The sequence below is a fragment of the Oncorhynchus gorbuscha genome, linkage group LG18 (assembly GCF_021184085.1).
Source record: "Oncorhynchus gorbuscha isolate QuinsamMale2020 ecotype Even-year linkage group LG18, OgorEven_v1.0, whole genome shotgun sequence".
Taxonomy (NCBI): domain Eukaryota; kingdom Metazoa; phylum Chordata; class Actinopteri; order Salmoniformes; family Salmonidae; genus Oncorhynchus; species Oncorhynchus gorbuscha.
Window position 1 is genome coordinate 13,080,328 of NC_060190.1, and position 27,053 is coordinate 13,107,380.

Here is a 27,053-nt window from a genome sequence, read left to right on the forward strand (position 1 = left end):
AAGCTGCATTTGCATTTCAAGCCCTGCCTCTCTTCCATAGAACAGAGCGGCTTTACTAGAGGGCTGAAGTAACATTCTATCTCCACTCAAACAGTCTTATCCAATGACACGGCACATTTATCTACAGGTTCAAAACCTGGAAAGTGGAGTGATGGAGATCTTCTGTGTGGGTTTGAGGATTTGAGAAAGTGGGGAGGAGGAGAGAGAGATAAGGGAAGGGGAGAGAGTGTCAGGTGTCCCAATCAGGTGTAAAAAAGTTGTTTGCATATTTGAGCTTCTGTGTGAGTATATGAGAGAGAGAGAGAGAGAGAGAGAGAGAGAGAGAGAGAGATAGATACAACCCATATTTATGCTTATTTATTTTCCCTTGTGTACTTTAACCATTTGTACATGGTTACAACACTGTGTATATGTATAATATGACATTTGTTATTCTTTTGAAACTTCTGTATGTGTAATGTTTACTGTTCATTTTTATTGTTTATTTAACTTTTGTATATTATCTACCTTGTCAGGATTTGGCCAGGGTTGTTCCGGTTTTTGGTCACTAGATGCCCCCATTGTGCCTTTTGACCTTTTGTTTTCCCTTGATCCCCATTATTATTTGCACCTGTGCCTCGTTTCCCCTGATTGTATTTAAACCCTTTGTTTTACTCAGTTCTTTGCTCTGTGTTTGTATGTTAGCACCCAGCCCTAGTACTCTGTGAGCTCTTGTAGATCCCGGTGGACTCTCTTGTGGAGTTCTGTTTTTTGTTCTTGTTTGTTTGTTTTTGAGTATCTTTTTGAGGCTTTTTGTGCTGTGCCTTCCACCTTGTGGATTTGCCTTTTTGTCTTGGAGGATTGCCTTTGTTCTTGTGGAATTCCTTTTGAGGTTGTGGAGTTACATGTTTTCCTGAAGAACTTCACTTTTTACTTCATTAAATACACCGTGTCAAGTACTGCTGTGTCTGCCTCATCTTCTGGGTTCTGCTGACTATTCGTGGCTCAGTTGGTTTAGTGACTGTTTCTCACTCCGGAGACCCGGGTTCGTAATCGGGTCCTGACAGAAACACAGAGCCAGAAATGAACCCAGAGGCAGCCAGTTCCCAGGACCTTGTTGCCATGCTGTCCCACCACCAGGAGACTGTCCAACGCCACGAAGCCGCCCTGGTTCAGCAAGAGGCCTTAATGGCTAGACATTCTCATCTTCTGTCGGAGATGCTGACTTCCATAAAGCAGATATCTGATCGACTTACCCCGGCAACAGTTCCCGTCCCAGTACCTCAGATTCACGTACCCATGGCAGTTAACCCTCTGGCTGAACCTCGTCTTCCACCTCCCCAACGGTTCTCAGGTGATCCAAGTGCTTGTAAAGGGTTTCTCACCCAATGTTCTCTCTCCTTCGAGCTGCAACCCTCGTCGTTCCCCACCGACCGGTCTAAGATCACATATATCATCACCCTGCTGTCGGAAAAAGCCCTGGCCTGGGCTACTGCTGTGTGGGATGCCCATAGTTCCTGCTGTGCCAGCTACTCCGCCTTTGCTGAGGAATTCAAACGAGTGTTTCAAGGCCCAAGCAGTGGTCCTGACTCAGCCAAACAGCTCCTGACTCTCCACCAAGGTCGGCGCAGCATGACGGACTATGCCATCCAGTTCTGCACGGTGGCAGCAGCGAGTGGCTGGAACAACGAGGCGCTCACGGTGTGCTTTCTGAAAGGCCTTTCCGACACTATCCAAGATGAACTGGCCACTCAGGAACCACCGGACAATCTCGAGTCCCTGATCAAGTTGGCCTCACGCATTGACCAGCGTCTGAGAGAGAGAGAACTCAACCGTAGACCTCTAGCCCCTATCAGTCCCAGCTCCGAGTCCCCACCTTTATCCTCGCTGGCTCCACCGGAACCCATGCAGATTGGACGCATCTCCCAGGCTGAGAGAGACCGCCGGATGAGGGAGCGACGCTGTATATATTGTTTCCCAGTCCCGGGCTCCAGGGAAACGCTCTGTCCCATACAGACCGGGGGAACTGTAACCATAACCTCCTCCCATCCGTCCAACTCCCGGCTCATTCCAGTAATCCTTTCCTGGGACAACCACAAGCTTCACCTTCAAGCCTTGGTAGACTCTGGAGCCGCAGGTAACTTCATGGATGGTGTCTGGGCGAAGGAGAATGGCGTTCCCTCTGAACCTCTAAGTGACCCCATGAGGGTTACTACATTGGATGGAAGCCCTTTGGGATCTGGACTTGTTACTCATGTCACTACCTCCTTGCGACTTTCAGTTTCACAACACCAGGAATTGATGAACTTTCATTTGATCTCCTGTTCCGAGTTCCCTCTCGTCCTTGGATACCCCTGGCTTCACAGCCATAACCCTCACATCGACTGGTCTGTGGGCACTATCAAGCAGTGGGGTCCTACGTGCCAAGCTACTTGTATTTTCCCAAATTCCCCGAGTTCTACTCCCGAGTCTTTAGAATCCATCGACCTGACCCGAGTTCCCGAGTGTTACCATGACTTCAAACTGGTATTTAGCAAACAGAGGGCCACCATGCTACCACCCCATAGACCTTATGATTGCCCCATCGAACTGTTTCCGGGCACTTGCCCCCCCAGGGGTCGGATCTGTTCCCTATCTCCACCCGAACGAGCTGCTATGGATACCTACATCAAGGACGCTCTGGAAGCAGGCCTCATGCGTCCATCCACCTCCCCGGCGGGAGCAGGGTTTTTCTTTGTGGCCAAGAAAGACGGTGGATTACGTCCTTGCATCGACTACCGGGGACTCAATGCCATAACCGTCCGTAACCGTTACCCGCTACCCCTTAAGGCCACAGCCTTCGAGCTGCTCCAGGAAGCAGTTGTTTTCACTAAGCTTGACCTGCGGAACGCATACCATCTTGTGCGGATCAGACCTGGTGACGAGTGGAAGACCGCTTTCAACACGCCTACTGGTCACTATGAATACTTGGTGATGCCCTTCGGCCTGACCAACGCCCCAGCGGTGTTCCAAGCGCTCATAAACGATGTTCTTAGGGATATGCTTAACATATTTGTGTTCGTTTACTTGGATGACATCCTCATCTTTTCGAGCTCTCTTCAAGAACACACAAAGCATGTCAGACAAGTACTCAAACGCCTCCTAGACAGCCATCTGTACGTTAAGCCGGAAAAATGTGAATTCCATTCATCCCGAAGTACAATTCCTGGGATTTGTAGTGGAACCCGGTCGAGTCCAAATGGACCCCAGGAAGGTAGGGGCGGTAGCGGATTGGCCTACCCCCAAATCCGTTAAGGAAGTTCAGCGTTTCCTGGGCTTCACTAACTTTCACCGCAAGTTCATCAAGAACTTCAGCTTGGTGGCAGCCCCTCTCTCAGCTTTAACCAAGGGTGGCAATGCAAGGTTTTTGTGGGGAAGAGAAGCTGAGACTGCCTTCCAAGGACTCAAGCAGATGGTCTCTTTTCTTCAATCGATTCCAGTTTATCCTCACCTATCGGCCCGGGTCGAAGAATCTCAAACCGGATGCCCTGTCCCGAGTCTACGCTCCTGCCATTCGAGATGACACGGACATGCCTTTTCTTCCTGCTGCTAAGATCGTGGCTCCGATCTCGTGGCAAGTTGAGGATACCGTGAGACGAGCTCAAGCTATCGAACCGGACCCGAAAGGAGGTCCTGCCAATCGGTTGTTTGTCCCCAAGGCAGTGAGGACTCAGGTCCTTCTGTGGGGGCACTCCTCTCGCCTCACCTGTCACCCGGGCGTAGGTCGCACCTTGGAGTTCATCCAGCGTAAGTTCTGGTGGCCTACCATAAGAGAAGACGTTGCCACTTTCGTCAATGCCTGCCCCGTGTGCTGCCAGGGCAAATCTTCTCACCTTTGTCCGCAAGGACTCCTTCACCCTTTACCTGTTCCCCACAGACCCTGGTCCCATATCTCGGACTTTATTACTGGCCTTCCTCCATCCCATGGCAATACTACTATCCTAGTCATAATCGACAGGTTTTCTAAGGCGGCCAGGTTCGTCCCTCTGACTAAGTTACCTTCTGCCAAGGAAACGGCTGAGTTGGTAATTAATCATGTGTTCCGAGTCTTCGGCATTCCTCAAGATATGGTTTCTGACAGAGGTCCCCAGTTCGCCTCAAGGTTTTGGAAGGCCTTCTGCCAACTCATGGGGGCTTCTGCCAGTCTATCTTCAGGGTACCATCCGGAGTCCAACGGCCAAACAGAGAGGATGAATCAAGAGCTGGAAACCACCCTCCGATGTATGACTCGTAACAACCCGTCCACATGGTCGTCCTTCATTGTTTGGGCCGAATACGCGCACAACACCTTGCGCTCCTCCTCCACTGGTATGTCCCCGCACGAGTGTCAGTTTGGCTATGCCCCTCCATTGTTCCTGGACCAGGAGGCAGAAGTCAGAGTGCCTTCAGCCTTGAAGTTCGTCAGACGCTGTCGGATTATGTGGAGGAAGACCCGTCTTAATCTTATGCGTTCCTCACAGAGGCACCAACAACAAGCCAACAGACGTCGCCGTCCCGGGCCTACCCTGCGCCCCGGCCAGAGAGTCTGGCTCTCCACAAGAGACTTACCACTACGGGTGGAGTCTCGCAAGCTGTCCCAAAAATACATCGGTCCCTTTAAGGTTGCCAGGAGAGTTAACCCTGTTTCTTATCGCCTACACTTACCCAGATCCCTTAAGATTAATCCCACGTTTCACATTTCCTTATTAAAACCTGTTGTTTTTTCTCCCCTTGTCCCGGCAGACAGACCTCCCCCCTCCGCCTCGTGTCATTGGAGGCCAGCCGGCTTATACCGTCCATCGGATACTGGATTCCCGCCGGGTGCAGCGGTCCTGGCAGTATCTGGTGGACTGGGAAGGCTACGGTCCCGAGGAGCGCTCCTGGGTTCCTGCCAAAGATGTACTGGACCCTGACCTCATTCATCAGTTCAGGGCCCTCCACCCTGAGAGAGCTGGTAGGAACGTCAGGAGCCGTTCCTAGGGGGGGGGGGGGATTCTGTCAGGATTTGGCCAGGGTTGTTCCGGTTTTTGGTCACTAGATGCCCCCATTGTGCCTTTTGACCTTTTGTTTTCCCTTGATCCCCATTATTATTTGCACCTGTGCCTCGTTTCCCCTGATTGTATTTAAACCCTTTGTTTTACTCAGTTCTTTGCTCTGTGTTTGTATGTTAGCACCCAGCCCTAGTACTCTGTGAGTTCTTCTAGATCCCGGTGGACTCTCTTGTGGAGTTTTTGTGGATTTGCCTTTTTGTCTTGGAGGATTGCCTTTGTTCTTGTGGAATTCCTTTTGAGGTTGTGGAGTTACATGTTTTCCTGAAGAACTTCACTTTTTACTTCATTAAATACACCGTCTCAAGTACTGCTGTGTCTGCCTCATCTTCTGGGTTCTGCTGACTATTCGTGGCTCAGTTGGTTTAGTGACTGTTTCTCACTCCGGAGACCCGGGTTCGTAACCGGGTCTTGACATACCTCACTTGCTTTGGCAATGTTAACACGTTTCCCATGCCAATAAAGACCCTTGAATTGAATTGACAGAGATGAGGGGAAGAGTGAATGGCCTCACAAATTGTATTTTAGACCGAGGGAGATAGCTGGTTGTCATGTTTTGTCTTAGATTGTCTTGTCATTTTGCTTTTCCCTCTGTTCATTTTCCCCCTGCTGGTCTTTTTAGGTTCGTTCCCCTTTTTCTCTCTCCTCCCTTCCTCTCTCTCTTCTCTCTATCGTTCCGTTCCTGCTCCCAGCTGTTCCTATTCCCCTAATCAATCATTTAGTCTTCCCACACCTGTTCCCGATCCTTTTCCCTGATTAGAGTCCCTATTTCTCTCCTTGTTTTCCGTTCCTGCCCTGTCGGTTCCTTGTCTATTGTTCACCGTGCTGTGTCTATGTATCGCCCTGTCGTGTCGTGTTTCCCTCAGATGCTGCGTGGTGAGCAGGTGTCTGAGTCTGCTACGTTCAAGTGCCTTCCCGAGGCAACCTGCAGTTCTTGATCAAGTCTCCAGTCTGTTCTCGTCATTACGAGTAGAATTATGCCTTTTGATTGTAAAGTTACTTTACTGGATTAAAGACTCTGTTTTCGCCAAGTCGCTTTTGGGTCCTCATTCACCTGCATAACACTGGTAGGCTACAGTGTCACTGGAAGAAAGAGCTAAATAAACTCGTGTCTGAAAAAAAGAGAGTGAGAGAAAGGGTCAAACGCAGACACACACACAAAACACACACCCTCTCCATCACTCAGACATTTCCCACTGGAACAATGGACTTTGAGATCTGGTGATGAACTCTCCACCCCACCAACCTCCTCAGTTCCCCAACCCTTAAGAGAGGGGAAGGCTGAGGCTTCTCTCCTTCCTTCCCTTCCTGATAGTCTGGGGCTCCCGAGTGGCGCAGCGCTCTAAGACACGGCATCTCAGTGCGTGAGGTGTGACTACAGACACCCTGGTTCGATTACAGGCTGTATCACAACCGGCGGTAATTGGGAGTCCCATAGTGCGGCGCACAATTGGCCCAGCGTTGTCCGGATTTGGGCGGTTTAGGCTGTCATTATAAACACTAATTTGTTCTTAACTGACTTGCCTAGTTAAATAAACAAAAATAAATACAAAAATGTATTAATATTCTAAAAAGCCTGGCTGAGGCAGTGTTTGAGTCAACAACAGGGGATCCCAAAAGGCCAGCACTACATCACAACACAGCTACAGCCTTAACACTGTTATGCAGGTGAAGGAGGACCCAAACGCGACTTAACAGAAACAGAGTTTATTAATGCTCAAAACCGAATAACTGAAATCCTCTAGATAGTTGAGGGGAAAACAACTGGAGAAGCGGCCACAGACTGCAGGTCGCTTCGGGTAGGCGCAGGCCGTAGTCAACTGAGACACCTGCTCACACGCAGCGTCTGAAGAAGGCACAAAACACGACAGGACAGGGTGATACACAATCACGGCAAAAAACACGACAGGACAGGGCGAAACGCAATTACAGCATGGAATACAAAACAAGGAACCGACGGCACAGGAACGGATCACAAAGGAATAAATAGGGACTCTAATCAGGGGAAAGGATCGGGAACAGGTGTGGAAGACTAAATGATGATTAGGGAATAGGAACAGCTGGGAGCAGGAACGGAACGATAGAGAGAAGAGAGAGCGAGAGAGTGAGAGAGGGAGGGGGAGAGAGAGGGCTAGAAGGAGGGAAAGAACCAAATAAGACCAGCAGAGGGAAACGAATAGAATGGGAAGCACAGGGACAAGACAAGATAATAAATGACAAACATGACAGTACCCCCCACTCACCGGCGCCTCCTGGCGCTCTCGAGGAGGAACACTGGCGGCAACGGAGGAAATCATAGATCAAACGGTCCAGCACGTCCCGAGAAAGAACCCAACTCCTCTCCTCAGGACCGTAACGAAAAACGATAAAAAGGGAAACTAGGGTACTACTCTAAAAAAAAATGAGAACTAGGGACAGACTGAGACACAGCAAGGGCAGGGACAAGAACAGGAGAGATGCGATGGCAGGGAACAGACTGAGACCCAGCAAGACCAGGAGCAGAAGCAGAAAAAAAAATTACCAGACTTCTTCTGCGCGCAGTCTGAACACGCAGCCACGAAACGGCGCGTGTCACGCTCCTGAGTCGGCCACCAAAAGCGCTGGCGAATAGACGCAAGAGTGCCTCGAACACCGGGATGACCAGCTAACTTGGCAGAGTGAGCCCACTGAAGAACAGCCAGACGAGTGGAAACAGGAACGAAAAGGAGGTTACTAGGACAAGCGCGCGGCGACGCAGTGTGCGTGAGTGCTTGCTTAACCTGTCTTTCAATTCCCCAGACTGTCAACCCGACAACACGCCCATAAGGAAGAATCCCCTCGAGATCAGTAGAAGCCACAGAAGAACTAAACAGACGGGATAAGGCATCAGGCTTGGTGTTCTTGCTACCCGGACGGTAAGAAATCACAAACTCGAAACGAGCGAAAAACAACGCCCAACGAGCTTGACGGGCATTAAGTCGTTTGGCAGAACGGATGTACTCAAGGTTCTTATGGTCTGTCCAAACGACAAAAGAACGGTCGCCCCCTCCAACCACTGTCGCCATTCGCCTAGGGCTAAGCGGATGGCGAGCAGTTCACGGTTACCCACATCATAGTTGCGCTCAGATGGCGACAGGCGATGAGAAAAATAAGCGCAAGGATGAACCTTATCGTCAGACTGGAAGCGCTGGGATAGAATGGCTCCCACGCCTACCTCTGAAGCGTCAACCTCGACAATAAATTGTCTAGTGACGTCAGGAGTAACGAGGATAGGAGCGGACGTAAAACGTTCTTTTAGAAGATCAAAAGCTCCCTGGGCGGAACCGGACCACTTAAAACACGTCTTGACAGAAGTAAGAGCTGTGAGAGGGGCAGCAACTTGACCGAAATTACGAATGAAACGCCGATAGAAATTAGCGAAACCTAAAAAGCGCTGCAACTCGACACGTGACCTTGGAACGGGCCAATCACTGACAGCTTGGACCTTAGCGGAATCCATCTGAATGCCTTCAGCGGAAATAACGGAACCGAGAAAAGTAACGGAGGAGACATGAAAAGAGCACTTCTCAGCCTTTACGTAGAGACAATTCTCTAAAAGGCGCTGTAGAACACGTCGAACGTGCTGAACATGAATCTCGAGTGACGGAGAAAAAATCAGGATATCGTCAAGATAGACAAAAACAAAAATGTTCAGCATGTCTCTCAGAACATCATTAACTAATGCCTGAAAAACAGCTGGCGCATTGGCGAGACCGAACGGCAGAACCCGGTACTCAAAATGCCCTAACGGAGTGTTAAACGCCGTTTTCCACTGTCCCCCTCTCTGATGCGCACGAGATGGTAAGCGTTACGAAGGTCCAACTTAGTAAAGCACCTGGCTCCCTGCAGAATCTCGAAGGCTGATGACATAAGGGGAAGCGGATAACGATTCTTAACCGTTATGTCATTCAGCCCTCGATAATCCACGCAGGGGCGCAGAGTACCGTCCTTCTTCTTAACAAAAAAGAACCCCGCCCGGCCGGAGAAGAAGAAGGCACTATGGTACCGGCGTCAAGAGACACAGACAAATAATCCTCGAGAGCCTTACGTTCGGGAGCCGACAGAGAGTATAGTCTACCTCGAGGAGGCGTGGTCCCTGGAAGGAGATCAATACTACAATCATACGACCGGTGAGGAGGAAGGGAGTTGGCTCGGGACCGACTGAAGACCGTGCGCAGATCATGATATTCCTCCGGCACTCCTGTCAAATCGCCAGGTTCCTCCTGAGAAGTAGGGAGAGAAGAAACGGGAGGGATGGCAGACATTAAACACTTCACATGACAAGAAACGTTCCAGGATAGGATAGAATTACTAGACCAATTAATAGAAGGATTATGACATACTAGCCAGGGATGACCCAAAACAACAGGTGTAAACGGTGAACGGAAAATCAAAAAAGAAATAGTCTCACTGTGGTTACCAGATACTGTGAGAGTTAAAGGTAGTGTCTCAAATTTGATACTGGGAAGATGACTACCATCTAAGGCAAACATGGGCGTAGGCTTGTCTAACGGTCTGAAAGGAATGTTATGTTTCCGAACCCATGCTTCGTCCATGAAACAACCCTCAGCCCCAGAGTCAATCAAGGCACTGCATGTAGCACCCGAACCGGTCCAGCGTAGATGGACCGACATAGTAGTACAAGATCTAGATGAAGAGGACTGAGTAGTAGCGCTCACCAGTAGCCCTCCGCTTACTGATGGGCTCTGGCCTCTTACTGGACATGAATTAACAAAATGTCCAGCAACTCCGCAATAGAGGCACAGGCGGTTGGTGATCCTCCGTTCCTCTCCTTATTCGAGATGCGAATCCCTCCCAGCTGCATGGGCTCAGTCTCAAAGCCAGAGGAGGGGGATGGTTGCGATGCGGAGCAGGGAAACACCGTTGATGCGAGCTCTCTTCCACGAGCCCGGTGACGAAGATCTACCCGTCGTTCTATGCGGATGGCGAGAGCAATCAAAGAGTTCACATCTGAAGGAACCTCCCGGGAGAGAATCTCATCCTTAACCACTGCGTGGAGTCCCTCCAGAAAACGAGCGAGCAGCGCCGGCTCGTTCCACTCACTAGAGGCAGCAAGAGTGCGAAACTCAATGGAATAATCCGTTATGGACCGTTCACCTTGGCATAAGGAAGCCAGGGCCCTAGAAGCCTCCCCACCAAAAACTGAACGGTCAAAAACCCGAATCATCTCCTCTTTAAAGTTCTGGAATTTGATAGAGCAATCAGCCCTTGCCTCCCAGATAGCTGTGCCCCATTCTCGAGCCCGGCCAGTAAGGAGTGAAATGACGTAAGCAACCCGAGCTCTCTCTCTAGAGTATGTGTTGGGTTGGAGAGAGAACACAATCTCACACTGCGTGAGAAAGGAGCGGCACTCAGTGGGCTGCCCGGAGTAGCAAGGTGGGTTATTAACCCTAGGTTCTGGAGGCTCGGCAGGCCAGGAAGTAACAGGTGGCACGAGACGTAGACTCTGGAACTGTCCAGAGAGGTCGGAAACCTGAGCGGCCAGGTTCTCCACGGCATGGCGAGCAGCGGACAATTCCTGCTCGTGTCTGCCGAGCATGGCTCCTTGGATCTCGACGGCAGTGTAACGAGCGTCTGAAGTCGCTGGGTCCATTCCTTGATCGGTTCCTTCTGTTATGCAGGTGAACGAGGACCCAAACGCGACTTAACAGAAACAGAGTTTATTAATGCTCAAAACCGAATAACTGAAATCCTCTAGATAGTTGAGGGGAAAACAACTGGAGAAGCGGCCACAGACTGCAGGTCGCTTCGGGTAGGCGCAGGCCGTAGTCAACTGAGACACCTGCTCACACGCAGCGTCTGAAGAAGGCACAAAACACGACAGGACAGGGTGATACACAATCACGGCAAAAACACGACAGGACAGGGCGAAAACGCAATTACAGCATGGAATACAAAACAAGGAACCGACGGCACAGGAACGGATCACAAAGGAATAAATAGGGACTCTAATCAGGGGAAAGGATCGGGAACAGGTGTGGGAAGACTAAATGATGATTAGGGGAATAGGAACAGCTGGGAGCAGGAACGGAACGATAGAGAGAAGAGAGAGCGAGAGAGTGAGAGAGGGAGGGGGAGAGAGAGGGCTAGAAGGAGGGAAAGAACCAAATAAGACCAGCAGAGGGAAACGAATAGAATGGGAAGCACAGGGACAAGACAAGATAATAAATGACAAACATGACAAACACCTCCTTCTCTCATTATCTCCTCCCCAATCTCCCCTCTACCTCTCCTCCCCAGCCCCCCTCCTCTTTGTCCTCCTTCACCCCCTCTCCCAGGGTCCAGCAGCTTAATGTTAAACCCACACAGTCTGAGCCTGCTGAGCCCAACTGTCTCACAACATAATAAGTTGACTTTGGCAGGGGCAGTATAAGGATAGAGTCAGCCTGTGTCCCAGGCTCTGGTCAAAAGTACACTACATAGGGAATAGGGTGCCATTTAGGACGCAGCCTCAGACTACAAGACAACAGCTCAAACTGCTAGACAGGATGAGGGGTGGATGGTGAGGGGAATACTGTTGAGTCTGTGCAGTGCATCACCTGCATGGTGAAATTCATTATTAAAACAAATGATTTATTCTAGATTAGATATTTTTTAATTAGTCACAGGTAGTTGCAGTGTACAGTGAAATTCTTAAGCTCCGAGCTTCAACAGTGCAGGTGTGAATGAAACAATAAATAATAATAATAATATATAACTGTTTACAACTGTGACAATGATTAATATAAATATCCACTGAGGTGTGGGCAGTTGGGGGGGGGGGGGGGGCATGTGACTGACTATTCCGCAGCCTAATGGTCTGGGGGTAGAAGCTATTGGCCAGTCTGTTAGTTTTAGCCATGATGCTTCTGTACTGCCTACGGTGGCTGGGGTCAATGATGATATTATTGGCCTTTCTGCGACATCTGGTGTTGTAGATGTCCTGGATGGCAGGCTGTGTGCACCCAGTGGTGCGTTCGACTGAGTGTACACTTCGTAGGAGTCTTTTACCTACACAGCAGCCTCTCTGTTGCACCTGTGCAAACTACGCCATGTAAATCTCCCTGTTCTTCCTAGCTCCAAACGATAGCATCTCACTGTGGTAGCACTAGCACCTGTCTGTGGTAATACTGTTGTCACTATGGTGTCTTGTGCACCTACCTGCCTGTTGTGCTGTTGTGTTAATGGAAGGGAAAGTGGGGTATGGTATCTAGTCAGTTGCACAACTGAATGCATTCATCCAAAATGTGTCTTCCCCTTCCCCTTCTTCCCCTTTAACCCGACCCCTCTGAATCAGACGTCCACTGGCGCTCGGGGAGCAGTTGCTGTCTCTGTTATGTCTCAGTGATGTCCTACTTTCTTCAAGAGGAGCTGTCTCCCATACAGGACAGTTGTAAACAAGGCACTCTCCTGTCAAACAACCTATTCACTCATAATACACCTTATCCCTCTGTACCGTGCCAATCCAGTTTCTTTGTGACAAACTTGCTCCAAACAATGGTGACCGTGCCTGGCATGCCAAGGCAAACCCTGCAGCATTTCAGGGTGGAACACTTCTCTTCCTATCCCTCACCACTTCCTCTCTCTCACCTTTCTCTCTCTTCATTTCTCAGCTTACTCCCATCTCTCACTCTCCCTCTGTTTCTCAGCCTCTACCTTTCTTCCTGTTCTTCCTGTTGCCCCCTTTGTCTTTATGACACAGACTGTCTACGGAGGGAACTGACATATGTATCAGATTCTCACCTCACAGACATTAGATCACCAAGTGCTTGACATGCATATATGGAGAGGGAGATTTATATAAAGAGGGTGGGAAGGAGTGATGAAAGGAAGGGGTGAGAGAAGAAGGGATAGAGAGGGTGATCCAGGCCAGGGGACCCAAATGAAAGCTAATTATGTGGCAAGGAATGCTCCCCTCCTGGCTCTCTCTCTCTCTCTCTCTCTCTCTCTCTCTCTCTCTCTATCTCCCTCCCTCTCTCTCTCCCTCCCTCTCTCTCGCTCTTGCTCACTTACACTCAAAGACTTTGGCTACACGTCAACCAACGGTCCCACAGCTATTTGTTAATACGCAATCTGTTAGAGGGCTGGCCTTCTCCTTTCACATTCTATTCAGGTCTACCTGGGCGAGACTGGCGTATTGTATTTCAGTTGGAGACATGTAATAATACTTTGAGGGTAATGCTTTCAGATCCAGATCCAATAATGTGATATCTTGATGTTATTCACAGAGAGCAGAGTAGAGTGATTAAACAATTCTCCAGGGGTATGGAACTGTGTATTGGAGGAATAGTGAGGTGAAATATGAATCAAGAGGGGAGAATGAAGCGAGAGGAGATTTGTTGCAAAATTATTGTACTGCATTATGCTGTGAATCCAATCACACACGCACATCACACACATCGCACACACATACAGTACACACACGCTACTGCTTTTCAACCACACAAACTCACTTCTTCTCTCTGACACACACACATTCCTCCCAAAGAAAAATAAATAAGCGAAACAAATAGTGTATGTTGCAGGGTTCAGTTCAATAAGCTCCGTGGGGACTTGAGAGGCAGCCAGCATTCACTATGCAGCAACAAGACAGAGGAGGGAGGGAGAGAGAGAGAGGGAGACAGAGGAAAAGAGCGAGATTGTGTGTGTGTGTGTGTGTGTGTGTGTGTGTGTGTGTGTGTGTGTGTGTGTGTGTGTGTGTGTGTGTGTGTGTGTGTGTGTGTGTGTGTGTGTGTGTGTGTGTGTGTGTGTGTGTGTGTGTGTGTGTGTGTGTGTGTGTGTGTGTGAGAGAGAAGGGGGTGAGAGAGGGGGGTGAGAGAGGAATAGGGAGTGGCACCATAGAATGAGAGAGAATGAGAGAAGGAGTAGGGTGGAAGTGGAAGAAAAGACAGGGATACAGTGAGGAGTACCAGGGATACAGTGAGAGGTAAAGACAGGGATACAATGAGGGGTAAAGACAGGGATACAATGAGGGGTAAAGACAGGGATACAGTGAGGAGTACCAGGGATACAGTGAGGAGTACCAGGGATACAGTGAGGAGTAAAGACAGGGATACAATGAGGGGTAAAGACAGGGATACAGTGAGGAGTACCAGGGATACAGTGAGGAGTACCAGGGATACAGTGAGGGGTAAAGACAGGGATACAGTGAGGGGTAAAGACAGGGATACAGTGAGGAGTACCAGGGATACAGTGAGGGGTAACGACAGGGATACAGTGAGGAGTACCAAGGATACAGTGAGGGGTAAAGACAGGGATACAGTGAGGAGTACCAGGGATACAGTGAGGAGTACCAGGGATACAGTGAGAGGTAAAGACAGGGATACAGTGAGGAGTAAAGACAGGGATACAGTGAGGGGTAAAGACAGGGATACAATGAGGGGTAAAGACAGGGATACAGTGAGGAGTACCAGGGATACAGTGAGGAGTACCAGGGATACAGTGAGGAGTAAAGACAGGGATACAATGAGGGGTAAAGACAGGGATACAGTGAGGAGTACCAGGGATACAGTGAGGAGTACCAGGGATACAGTGAGGAGTAAAGACAGGGATACAATGAGGGGTAAAGACAGGGATACAGTGAGGAGTACCAGGGATACAGTGAGGGGTAAAGACAGGGATACAGTGAGGAGTACCAGGGATACAGTGAGGGGTAACGACAGGGATACAGTGAGGAGTACCAAGGATACAGTGAGGGGTAAAGACAGGGATACAGTGAGGAGTACCAGGGATACAGTGAGGGGTAAAGACAGGGATACAGTGAGGGGTAAAGACAGGGATACAGTGTGGAGTACCAGGGATACAGTGAGGAGTACCAGAGATACAGTGAGGGGTAAAGACAGGGATACAGTGAGGGGTAAAGACAGGGATACAGTGAGGAGTACCAGGGATACAGTGAGGAGTACCAGGGATACAGTGAGGAGTACCAGAGATACAGTGAGGAGTACCAGGGATACAGTGAGGGGTAAAGACAGGGATACAGTGAGGAGTACCAGGGATACAGTGAGGGGTAAAGACAGGGATACAGTGTGGAGTACCAGGGATACAGTGAGGGGTAACGACAGGGATACAGTGAGGAGTACCAAGGATACAGTGAGGGGTAAAGACAGGGATACAGTGAGGAGTACCAGGGATACAGTGAGGGGTAAAGACAGGGATACAGTGAGGGGTAAAGACAGGGATACAGTGTGGAGTACCAGGGATACAGTGAGGAGTACCAGAGATACAGTGAGGGGTAAAGACAGGGATACAGTGAGGGGTAAAGACAGGGATACAGTGAGGAGTACCAGGGATACAGTGAGGAGTACCAGGGATACAGTGAGGAGTACCAGAGATACAGTGAGGAGTACCAGGGATACAGTGAGGGGTAAAGACCAGGGATACAGTGAGGAGTACCAGAGATACAGTGAGGGGTAAAGACAGGGATACAGTGTGGAGTACCAGGGATACAGTGAGGAGTACCAGGGATACAGTGAGGAGTACCAGAGATACAGTGTGGAGTACCAGGGATACAGTGAGGGGTAAAGACAGGGATACAGTGAGGAGTACCAGGGATACAGTGCGGGGTAAAGACAGGGATACAGTGAGGAGTACCAGGGATACAGTGAGGAGTAAAGACAGGGATACAATGAGGGGTAAAGACAGGGATACAGTGAGGGGTAAAGACAGGGATACAGTGAGGAGTACCAGGGATACAGTGAGGGGTAAAGACAGGGATACAGTGAGGAGTACCAGGGATACAGTGAGGGGTAAAGACAGGGATACAGTGAGGAGTACCAGGGATACAGTGAGGGGTAAAGACAGAGATACAGTGAGGAGTACCAGGGATACAGTGAGGGGTAAAGACAGGGATACAGTGAGGAGTACCAGGGATACAGTGAGGGGTAAAGACAGGGATACAGTGTGGAGTACCAGGGATACAGTGAGGGGTAAAGACAGGGATACAGTGAGGAGTACCAGGGATACAGTGAGGGGTAAAGACAGAGATACAGTGAGGAGTACCAGGGATACAGTGAGGGGTAAAGACAGGAATACAGTGAGGAGTACCAGGGATACAGTGAGGGGTAAAGACAGGGATACAGTGTGGAGTACCAGGGATACAGTGAGGAGTACCAGAGATACAGTGTGGAGTACCAGGGATACAGTGAGGGGTAAAGACAGGGATACAGTGAGGAGTACCAGGGATACAGTGAGAGGTAAAGACAGGGATACAGTGTGGAGTACCAGGGATACAGTGAGGAGTACCAGGGATACAGTGAGGGGTACCAGGGATACAGTGAGGGGTACCAGGGATACAGTAGGGGTAAAGACAGGGATACAGTGAGGGGTAAAGACAGGGATACAGTGAGGAGTACCAGGGATACAGTGAGGAGTACCAGGGATACAGTGAGGGGTACCAGGGATACAGTGAGGGGTAAAGACAGGGATACAGTGAGGAGTACCAGGGATACAGTGAGGAGTACCAGGGATACAGTGAGGAGTACCAGGGATACAGTGAGGGGTAAAGACAGGGATACAGTGAGGAGTACCAGGGATACAGTGAGGAGTACCAGGGATACAGTGAGGGGTAAAGACAGGGATACAGTGAGGGGTAAAGACAGGGATACAGTGAGGGGTAAAGACAGGGATACAGTGAGGAGTAAAGACAGGGATACAGTGAGGAGTACCAGGGATACAGTGAGGGGTACCAGGGATACAGTGAGGGGTAAAGACATGGATACAGTGAGGAGTACCAGGGATACAGTGAGGAGTACCAGGGATACAGTGAGGAGTACCAGGGATACAGTGAGGGGTACCAGGGATACAGTGAGGACTACCAGGGATACAGTGAGGAGTAAAGACATGGATACAGTGAGGAGTACCAGGGATACAGTGAGGAGTACCAGGGATACAGTGAGGAGTACCAGGGATACAGTGAGGAGTAAAGACATGGATACAGTGAGGAGTACCAGGGATACAGTGAGGAGTACCAGGGATACAGTGAGGAGTACCAGGGATACAGTGAGGGGTACCAGGGATACAGTGAGGAGTACCAGGGATACAGTGAGGAGTAAAGACATGGATACAGTGAGGAGTACCAGGGATACAGTGAGGGGTAAAGACAGGGATACAGTGAGGAGTACCAGGGATACAGTGAGGGGTAAAGACAGGGATACAGTGAGGAGTACCAGGGATACAGTGAGGGGTAAAGACAGAGATACAGTGAGGAGTACCAGGGATACAGTGAGGGGTAAAGACAGGGATACAGTGAGGAGTACCAGGGATACAGTGAGGGGTAAAGACAGGGATACAGTGAGGAGTACCAGGGATACAGTGAGGGGTAAAGACAGGGATACAGTGAGGAGTACCAGGGATACAGTGAGGGGTAAAGACAGAGATACAGTGAGGAGTACCAGGGATACAGTGAGGGGTAAAGACAGGAATACAGTGAGGAGTACCAGGGATACAGTGAGGGGTAAAGACAGGGATACAGTGTGGAGTACCAGGGATACAGTGAGGAGTACCAGAGATACAGTGTGGAGTACCAGGGATACAGTGAGGGGTAAAGACAGGGATACAGTGAGGAGTACCAGGGATACAGTGAGAGGTAAAGACAGGGATACAGTGTGGAGTACCAGGGATACAGTGAGGAGTACCAGGGATACAGTGAGGGGTACCAGGGATACAGTGAGGGGTACCAGGGATACAGTAGGGGTAAAGACAGGGATACAGTGAGGGGTAAAGACAGGGATACAGTGAGGAGTACCAGGGATACAGTGAGGAGTACCAGGGATACAGTGAGGGGTACCAGGGATACAGTGAGGGGTAAAGACAGGGATACAGTGAGGAGTACCAGGGATACAGTGAGGAGTACCAGGGATACAGTGAGGAGTACCAGGGATACAGTGAGGGGTAAAGACAGGGATACAGTGAGGAGTACCAGGGATACAGTGAGGAGGGATACAGTGAGGGGTAAAGACAGGGATACAGTGAGGGGTAAAGACAGGGATACAGTGAGGAGTAAAGACAGGGATACAGTGAGGGTAAAGACCAGGGATACAGTGAGGAGTACCAGGGATACAGTGAGGGGTAAGACATGGATACAGTGAGGAGTACCAGGGATACAGTGAGGAGTACCAGGGATACAGTGAGGAGTACCAGGGATACAGTGAGGGGTACCAGGGATACAGTGAGGAGTACCAGGGATACAGTGAGGAGTAAAGACATGGATACAGTGAGGAGTACCAGGGATACAGTGAGGAGTACCAGGGATACAGTGAGGAGTACCAGGGATACAGTGAGGAGTAAAGACATGGATACAGTGAGGAGTACCAGGGATACAGTGAGGAGTACCAGGGATACAGTGAGGAGTACCAGGGATACAGTGAGGAGTACCAGGGATACAGTGAGGGATACAGTACCAGGGATACAGTGAGGGGTAAAGACAGGGATACAGTGAGGAGTACCAGGGATACAGTGAGGAGTACCAGGGATACAGTGAGGAGTACCAGGGATACAGTGAGGGGTAAAGACAGGGATACAGTGAGGAGTACCAGGGATACAGTGAGGAGTACCAGGGATACAGTGAGGAGTACCAGGGATACAGTGAGGGGTACCAGGGATACAGTGAGGGGTAAAGACAGGGATACAGTGAGGAGTACCAGGGATACAGTGAGGAGTACCAGGGATACAGTGAGGGGTAAAGACAGGGATACAGTGAGGAGTACCAGGGATACAGTGAGGAGTACCAGGGATACAGTGAGGGGTAAAGACATGGATACAGTAGGTGGTGTTGTGGAGTGGCTGACGTGAATGCCAACAACGGTGCCACTCTCCTACTGCCAAGATGCAAGACTGGGGGAATTCAAACACAACCACGGCCACACACATGCACACACATAGTCCGATGTTTCTACTCTACCAAGGTGGGCAAAACATTTCCTGTAGACCTACTCTACTTCTTTGGCTATAGAAGCCATCAGGAAGAGAGCTACATGTTTTTAAACATTACATACATTATGAAAGAATGAGATTCAAATTATTTTAGATTTTTTAATTGAAATTCCAAAGCCCAAAATATTCCATTGTCTCTGTCAGGTCCACATTGAGTAGACAGCAATAGAAAAATATGAAATTACTATGAAATAATACAATATTTCAGTTGTGTATTGTCACGTTCTGACCTTAGTTCCTTTGTTTTTGTCTTTGTTTTAGTATGGCCAGGGCGTGAGTTGGGGTGGGCAGTCTATGTTGGTTTTTGAGTTCGGCCTAGTATGGTTCTCAATCAGAGGCAGCTGTCAATTGTTGTCCCTGATTGAGAATCATACTTAGGTAGCCTGGGTTTCACTTTTGGTTTGTGGGTGTTTGTTTCCATGTGAGTGTTTGGGCCACACGGTACTGTTTCGTTTTGTTCACAACGTTTATTGTTTTGTTCCAGTGTTCAGTTTGTTTATTAAAAAGACATGAACACTTACCGCGCTGCACCTTGGTCCTCCTCTCTTTCTCCCGAAGACGATCGTTACATATATATTACATTATTTTTAATTGATGACCATTACTTTTCATTCCTTAAAAATCCTAATCTCATCTCTGCTCAGGCAGTAGCAGACAAACAGCCAGACAACATTCTCTGTGCCTGCCCACCGTATGCTGCATGGCTGTCTGACTAAATCATTTTACTAGTTCTTCAAAGTAGATAATGCATACTTTCATGAACTGTCCTCTATCCATCTCCCTCTTCATTGAGTTGTGTACTTTCCTCTCTCATGCAGTCTGTGTATCTATCTTAATGTAGCAAGCATAAAAGTGTATCCATCTGTCCAAGCCGGAAAGAATAGGCACAGTGGATTATGGTCATTGTAGTTCATTAGTAATTGAACCGACATCGGTTATTAGTTGTTTAATAACAGGGAAAAATATGAAATGTTGGTTAATCACTGGTACCCGTGCAACTAGGATTGCTCATCAGTCCATCGTAGCTCTCTTCCTGATGACTTCTATAGCCAATCACACATGCACACACACACACAGTCTGGACAATGGGATGGATTGATTAGGCCACTGGACCACTGACCATGCTGTCATTATTGGCTATGGTGGAAGAGAATTACAGATTCTGATCTGTACCAGAGAATGAGGAATTAGCGTGTTCGACTCAATAGTTTGCCATCTTTTTACCAGGTAAATTGACTGAGAACACATTCTCATCTACAGCAACAATCTTGGGAATAGTTACAAGGGAGATGAATGAGCCAACTGGAAGCTGGGGATGATTAGGTGGCCATGATGGTATGAGGGCCAGATTGGGAATTTAGTCAGGACACCGGGGTTAACACCCCTACTCTTATGAGTGCTATGGGTTCTTTAGTGAGCACAGATGGTCAGAACACCTGTTTAACGTCCCATCTGAAAGACGGAACCCTACACAGGGCAATGTCTCCAATCACTGCCCTGGGGCATTGGGATATTTTTTTCAACCAGAGGGAAGGGTGCCTCTTACTGGCCCTCCAACACCACTTCCAGCAGCATCTGGTACCCCATCCAGGGACCAACCCTGCTTAGCTTCAGAGGCAAGCCAGCAGTGGGATGCATGGTTCAAAAGGCATATAGACTGAAGAAGGAAAAATGTTTATATACCAGAAAAGACAATGCATAACAATTGCAGAACTGGATAAACTTTAGAGTGACTCACAATAAGTGCTGTCATGACGTTGGCCTGGGGGTAGGTTTATGACAGTCATAAATACCTCTTCCCCCCTTTGGAAAACCCCTTGGTTAATATAGAGACTCTGGGAACATCAGAAGGTGGGGGGAAATTAACTATATTCTGGTAATCCGACCAATTGAACATACGGGGTGGTACTTAATGAATATGATGTCAGTTCGGTTGTCATCTGAGACATTCTCATTAATGATAAGATGACAAAACTCTACAGTGGAAAGTCTACACATCAGAGTTATCGGATTCACATGGAATTGTTGTTCAATTTAAATGTTTGAATATAAAATTATTGGTGAAGAGATTCAATGTAATTTTAGCTTCCAAATGAGAGATTAGGGCTCTGCTCAATCAGTGGCCCACCCCTGTGAAGGGACATGGGTTATACAACTTTTCAAACACGCCCTCCTCTCCCTTCCTATATAAAGCCTTGACAACAATATAACCACCTGTTCTGAGGATGTGAGGACGACAGTCCGGTGTCAGAATGGTTCAGATAATAACTACAGAACAAAGCCAACATCAGCGTGAGCTTTGGTTGCGAATGCTATGAACTTTGAACTCTTATTCACTATAGAAGTGATACCTCCTAGCCGTTGAATTAGCAACAGCAGCTGCAAACGAGAGTTAGGAAGGAACAGACAGAGTATCCCGTCTATCACACAACGACGTTATTACAATGTATCCAATTGACCACCAGAGACATTCTTCAAAGGACTCGGTTTGGCAACACGACCTTCCATCTACCACCAACCTACTGAAGCGCAGCTCAGAGTAAATATTTATTGCATTTTCTTTTTCCAAATGGGCGGTAATTTAGAATGCATAAGATACTGTATTTACGATAGCACAGCTTCTTCCTTTGTTACTCAGTCTTCCCGCTCTTTCACTCAAACCCAGCCCCTTTTCTTTTGTGTAACAAGCTGTCATATCTGTTTCACCCGCTAGGGATGTTTTCCTTTATGACGTAATTTGTAATCAAGTTATGATTAATTATGTGTATGTGTAATTCTGTGTGATTAGTTAGGAATTTAGTAAATAAATAAATAAACCCAATTTTGTATTGCTGATTCAAATTGTTAGCCAGGGTTCGTGAAGATAACCAAGAATTTACAACTTTCAGATGAGACTGAATTAAGGTGACGATTGCTATTGATGTAAAATATTACTAGGTCTTTAAGAGTTTATTCGGAAGATAACAGCTCTATAAATATTATTTTGTGGTGCCCCGACTTTCTAGTTAATTACATTGACATGATTAGCTCAATCAGGTAATATTAATTACGGAGAAAGGATTTTATAGAATAGCATGTCAAATCACTTAATCCGGCATAGCCAAAGAAACAACAGTGCGTTTGAACACAGACTCTGGAACCACCACAATGAGTCGAGCATCATAACTCATTAAGAACACAGACAACATATGTCCCTCTCACTTTGAGACATTTCTCATACATTTCCTTAGGCTCTAACATAATATGCATCCCAAATGGCACCCTAAGCCCTATATAGTGCTCTACTTTTGACCACTACTAGTGCACTGCATATAGAATAGGGTGCCATTTGGGACGCAGGGAGAAAAATAGGCTGCTATAGATGTTAAAGCAAGGTATATATTTTGCTGGTCTGTTATGTTATCAGCATTTTGAAGCCACAGCTGCTGTACATGGAGAGAATTAGCAAACACCTACTGCACCACTTTACACAGTGACAAAATGATAACGTAGGCAGAGGTAGAGAGAGAGAGACAGAGAGAGAGAGAGAGAGAGAGAGAGAGAGAGAGAGAGAGAGAGAGAGAGAGAGAGAGAGAGAGAGAGAGAGAGAGAGAGAGAGAGAGAGAGAGGAGAGAGGGGGAGAGAGAGAGAGGGGGAGGGAGAAATAGGATAAAGGGAGACAGGGAGAGAGAGTGCGGGATAGAGGAGAGAGAGAGGGGGAGGGGGAAGGGAGCGAGAAATAGGATAAAGAAAGACAGTTAGAGAGAGAGAAGAGAGAGAATAGGAGAAAGGGAGAGAGGGATAGAAAGAAAGAGACAGAGAGAGAGAATAAGGAGAAAGGGAGAGGGACAGAGACAGAGAGTTGATATTCCTCTATTGTGTGTGACCGACTGACTTGATATTTACCTATACATTTGCACTCTCTCTCCAAATTGCTATAGTATGGTCTAGAATGCATAACCCCAGACTGCATAACCTCTCCCTCTCCCAAGGTAAGTGGCGTTTCAGAGCAGTTAAGTGCCTCTCGTTTTCAGGGCAGGCAGAATCAAGCCTCCACACAGTCCTATTTGCCCGGTTTATCTCTCTAAGCTCAGAGGGAGTGATCTGCAGACACTATGGCGGAATGAAATGGAGAGATCACACACATGGACGCACACAGTCGCACACGCACACTAGCGATCAGATCCCGTTGCTGCTGCTCGCCATGAAATATTCAGGTGTTCTCTACCCACAACAGAATGGCAGCACACACACACAGCCCTCCTTATAACATACAACTGCAATAGCTTCAGCGTCTATACAAGCGGAGCTTGAAGACATGGTTGGCTGCAAAAAACAGGATCTGGCCCAAAATCAAAGCTATGGTAAAATTACTATTAACTACCATGCCACTGTGACTGTACAGCTCAAGGTGTTACAGGTGATATATAGCCTAGGCTAGAAAACAGCGCTCCTCTCTAGCTCTAACAGGATAAGTTACCCAGTCCCATTCTGTCTGTGTGACTGATATCAGTACACAGCTGTGTTATGGTGAAACCAGGCCACTGGGTTAGTGGCACCCTCAGGGCACTAGTAAAATAGTTATGTGGAGGTATTGATAACCACTACACATTCTTCTGCCTTTGCTGGAAAGGTTAGGATCTCTTTATTACAGTATACCATGTAGAATGGGAACAAACACAAGCAACCAAAAATAAACACAAAAAACTGTATACTGTCTGACCCTGTACTCTTGTCCACAGTATGTTCCAATGGGGTGTAAGATATGAGCCATAATAGTGCAAGGCCAAGGGGACAAACATTCACTTTCCCTTGACTTGCTATGATATAGTCGTAGGACACTATAGTGGTTGGTATGAAGGCTCACCGCCCATCCCACCCTGCAAGAGCTGACACACACACAAACAGACACGCCCTAACACACACATCCCTCTTCCCCATACATCTCTCACCACCACACATTGGAACTGGGCAGTCAAAGTCACACCAACACAGAAGTTATTTTAGGGATCTGTCTTTACATGGCTGTTGGGTCAGGTGGTGCTGACCTCACTGCCAGTGAGTGACGGTGGATCAGAGCCTGATCATCTATCATGCTGTTAATAGGCCACAGGGACCAGGGGGGAAGGGGAATCAATGGGAGGAATAAAGAGATAGAAGGGGGCGAGGTGGACTTGTGTATAGGGAGGGAGACGGGTGGAGGGTTTTTGTGTGTGTGTATGTGAGATCGCTCGGAGTAAGTATGAGTAGGGGTCCCATGTGATTCAGTAGGTAGAGCATGGCATTTGCAACACCAGGGTTGTGGGTTTGATTCCCACTGGGGACCAGTACAAACAAACAAGAAAAAGTATGCACTCACTACTGTAAGTCTCTCTGGATAAGCGCGTCTGCTAAATGACTAAAATGTATGAGAGAGAGAAATCTAAATGAAAAGATAGAATGCTTGCCAAACTATTAGACATGTATGAGGACAGGTTGCACATCACTGCTGAAGGGGAAGTGTTGGAAAGGATGTTGAAGACTAGATAGATCACTTCCCCTATTTCTGGGGGTTGTCGTGGAAAGCAGTCACTGTCTGTGTCCAAAATGGCACCCTCTGCCCTATATAATACACTACTTTAGTGCACTTTATAGGGGATAGGGTGCCATTTCAGACAGAAACCAGTAGCCCTGAGTAAGATCAGTGTGAACTGAACTAAGACCAGCAGAACCAAACACATGATATGCATCACACCATGGCTGTCAATAGGCTTTATGCATTATACCGCCTCCAACGTCCGGGTTGATGACTTCCAGAGCAATTTCTGCTATTGTTTTTATCATTAGCTTACAAGCTATCTAAATGTCGTCGATGCAAACTATTTCAGTCAGAAATGCAATGACTACGTTTCAATTACAGCCCCGTGAAGGAGGTGCTAATGAACATTGTTCAGTGTGTCTGTGTTCAGTTTCTTCCAAATTGAATGGTATTGTGCGTTTCCATAGTTTCCCGGTCGGTGTAGAGCTCAGAAAAAGGTGGTTGGTGGCAGTACGTCGTGACAACTTTACTGTCACCAAACACATAAATATGTGTTCTTACACATTTCGTTGAGTGACTTTGTTGAGGTAAACATTGGGAGGTGACAATACCTAAAAAGAGATGTTGTCCCTACAGTCTTGGTGTGGAACTGGCACATTCAAAAGAGACCTGGTGTTTGGGAAAGAAGACTGAAACCTCCTGCTCCAACTGAGCAGGATGAAGAACAAGGTGCGCTGCCTATGGACTGTGGCGTCTCTGATCCGGTCCAGACACATGATTACTGTGGGGTCCCTGAACCCGCAGCCCTGGACATGGCCTTAATGGAAAACCATGAGCACGTAAGAGAAATTGAGGAGCTTCGAGCCAAGCTGGAGAACTGACTGCCCAACACGGCTTTGGTCAAGAGCGATTTGCTGGTTCTGACGAGGATATACGTTTTTACAGAAGGTACAGTAATGATTTATTATTAACCAGCATTACTATTGTTAATTATTTACTATTAATTATTATTATCCCAAAGTCCATTTTACCTTTAAGAACATGTTCATTGTTATTTAAAACTAGGCTAGCATATCTTAGCATAAGTAGGCACATTGAATGCATATTGTCTTTACATTAGTTTTCAGTTAAATCCCCAAAATGCTCCCAGGTCGTTGCTGCAAATAAGATTTGGTTCTTAGTCCACTTCCCAGGTTAAATAACGGAACATTTCAAACAAACTCACTGCTGTGATGATAGCTGCTGTGAATTACAGTATGAATTGCAGAAACAACAAAACAGGCTACAATAGCAGCTAGGTCATGTCTATTGCTACTTGATGCTTAGAGAAGATGGGCAATAATAGTAATGAGCTTTCTTGGTATTCAAATACTCTGGGTTTGTCTTTAGATGTGCAAGCTACACCCACCTGATGGCCTTCTGGCACTTGACTGAGCGGGCAGCAGAGACCAGGTTTATAAGAGTCACAAGCACCAATTCATCTGAAACAAGTGTTACTCTAAGAAAACTGGTAAGGGACTACTTCATTAAATACTTAAGAGAATATTATTTGATCTTACTGTAATTGTTAAATATTATTTACTTTTTGTTATGGACCGAATATGAGGACTATATTGTACTAAAACGGTTTTCTTTACGTTCGGACACTGCCATCAATCGACGAGCTCTTCTTGTTTATGACTCATCTGTCTCTGGGTCTGAAACAGAAGGATTTGGCCCATCGGTTCAGCATCCACCAATCGACAGTGAGCCGGATTATCATCTCTTGGGCCAACTTCCTCTACTGTCTGCTTGGATCAGCACGGCTATGGATCCCCAAAGAAACAATCAAAGCCCACCTGCCACCTGAGTTCAAGGACTGTCCAGACACCCAGGTAGTGATCGACTGCCAGACATCATCTTCACTACTACTGCAGAGTGAGGTGTTTTCTTCCTACAAGTCACACTGTACCTTTAAGGGCATATGTGAGTGACATGGAGATCTGTAAGCAGTCTGGAATTATTTCCTTACTCACCCCTAACATGGCCATTATGGTGGATAAGGGCTTTCTCGTAGATGACATTGTTCCGTGCAAGGGCTACCGGCCAGTCTATCTGTCAAGTTGCACACAGATGCCAGCGCATGAGGTTAGGGAGATCCATTGCCAGGCTGAGAGTGCATGTTGAAAGAATGATCCACAGAGTAAAGGAGCACAAGCTGTTTGACACAGTCACCCCCCTGACCATCTCAGGCAGCATCAACCAATTATTTGTAGTGGCGTGTCTGTTGGCCAACTATCAAAACGGACCTTTGGTCAGAGCATGGGCCAAGTCAGTGTAAATGTACATGTGTTTACTTGCTAGTAGCAAAATAATAATTTGATTATCTACAACATGTATCAATCATTTGTGTTGTAGTGAACATCAGTTTGTGTGGAGCTTGTATTGGCTTTAATTAGGCAATGAGTTTAGGGGTGGGGGGAAAGAAATCAAGTCAACACAGAATAGCCAGAATGCAAGACTGAAGACAATGTTAGAGATGTGTAATTGATTAACTAAACTGTTGAACATTTGCTGAAATA

The 27,053-nt window shown here is 47.7% G+C and overlaps 1 protein-coding gene across 2 annotated transcripts in view; it reads right to left on the reverse strand.

Annotated features, from left to right (window-relative positions):
* Nucleotides 1-27,053, reverse strand: part of LOC124003029 (rab11 family-interacting protein 4A-like) — a 110,870-nt gene that overhangs the window by 36,409 nt on the left and 47,408 nt on the right. The window lies entirely within an intron of this gene.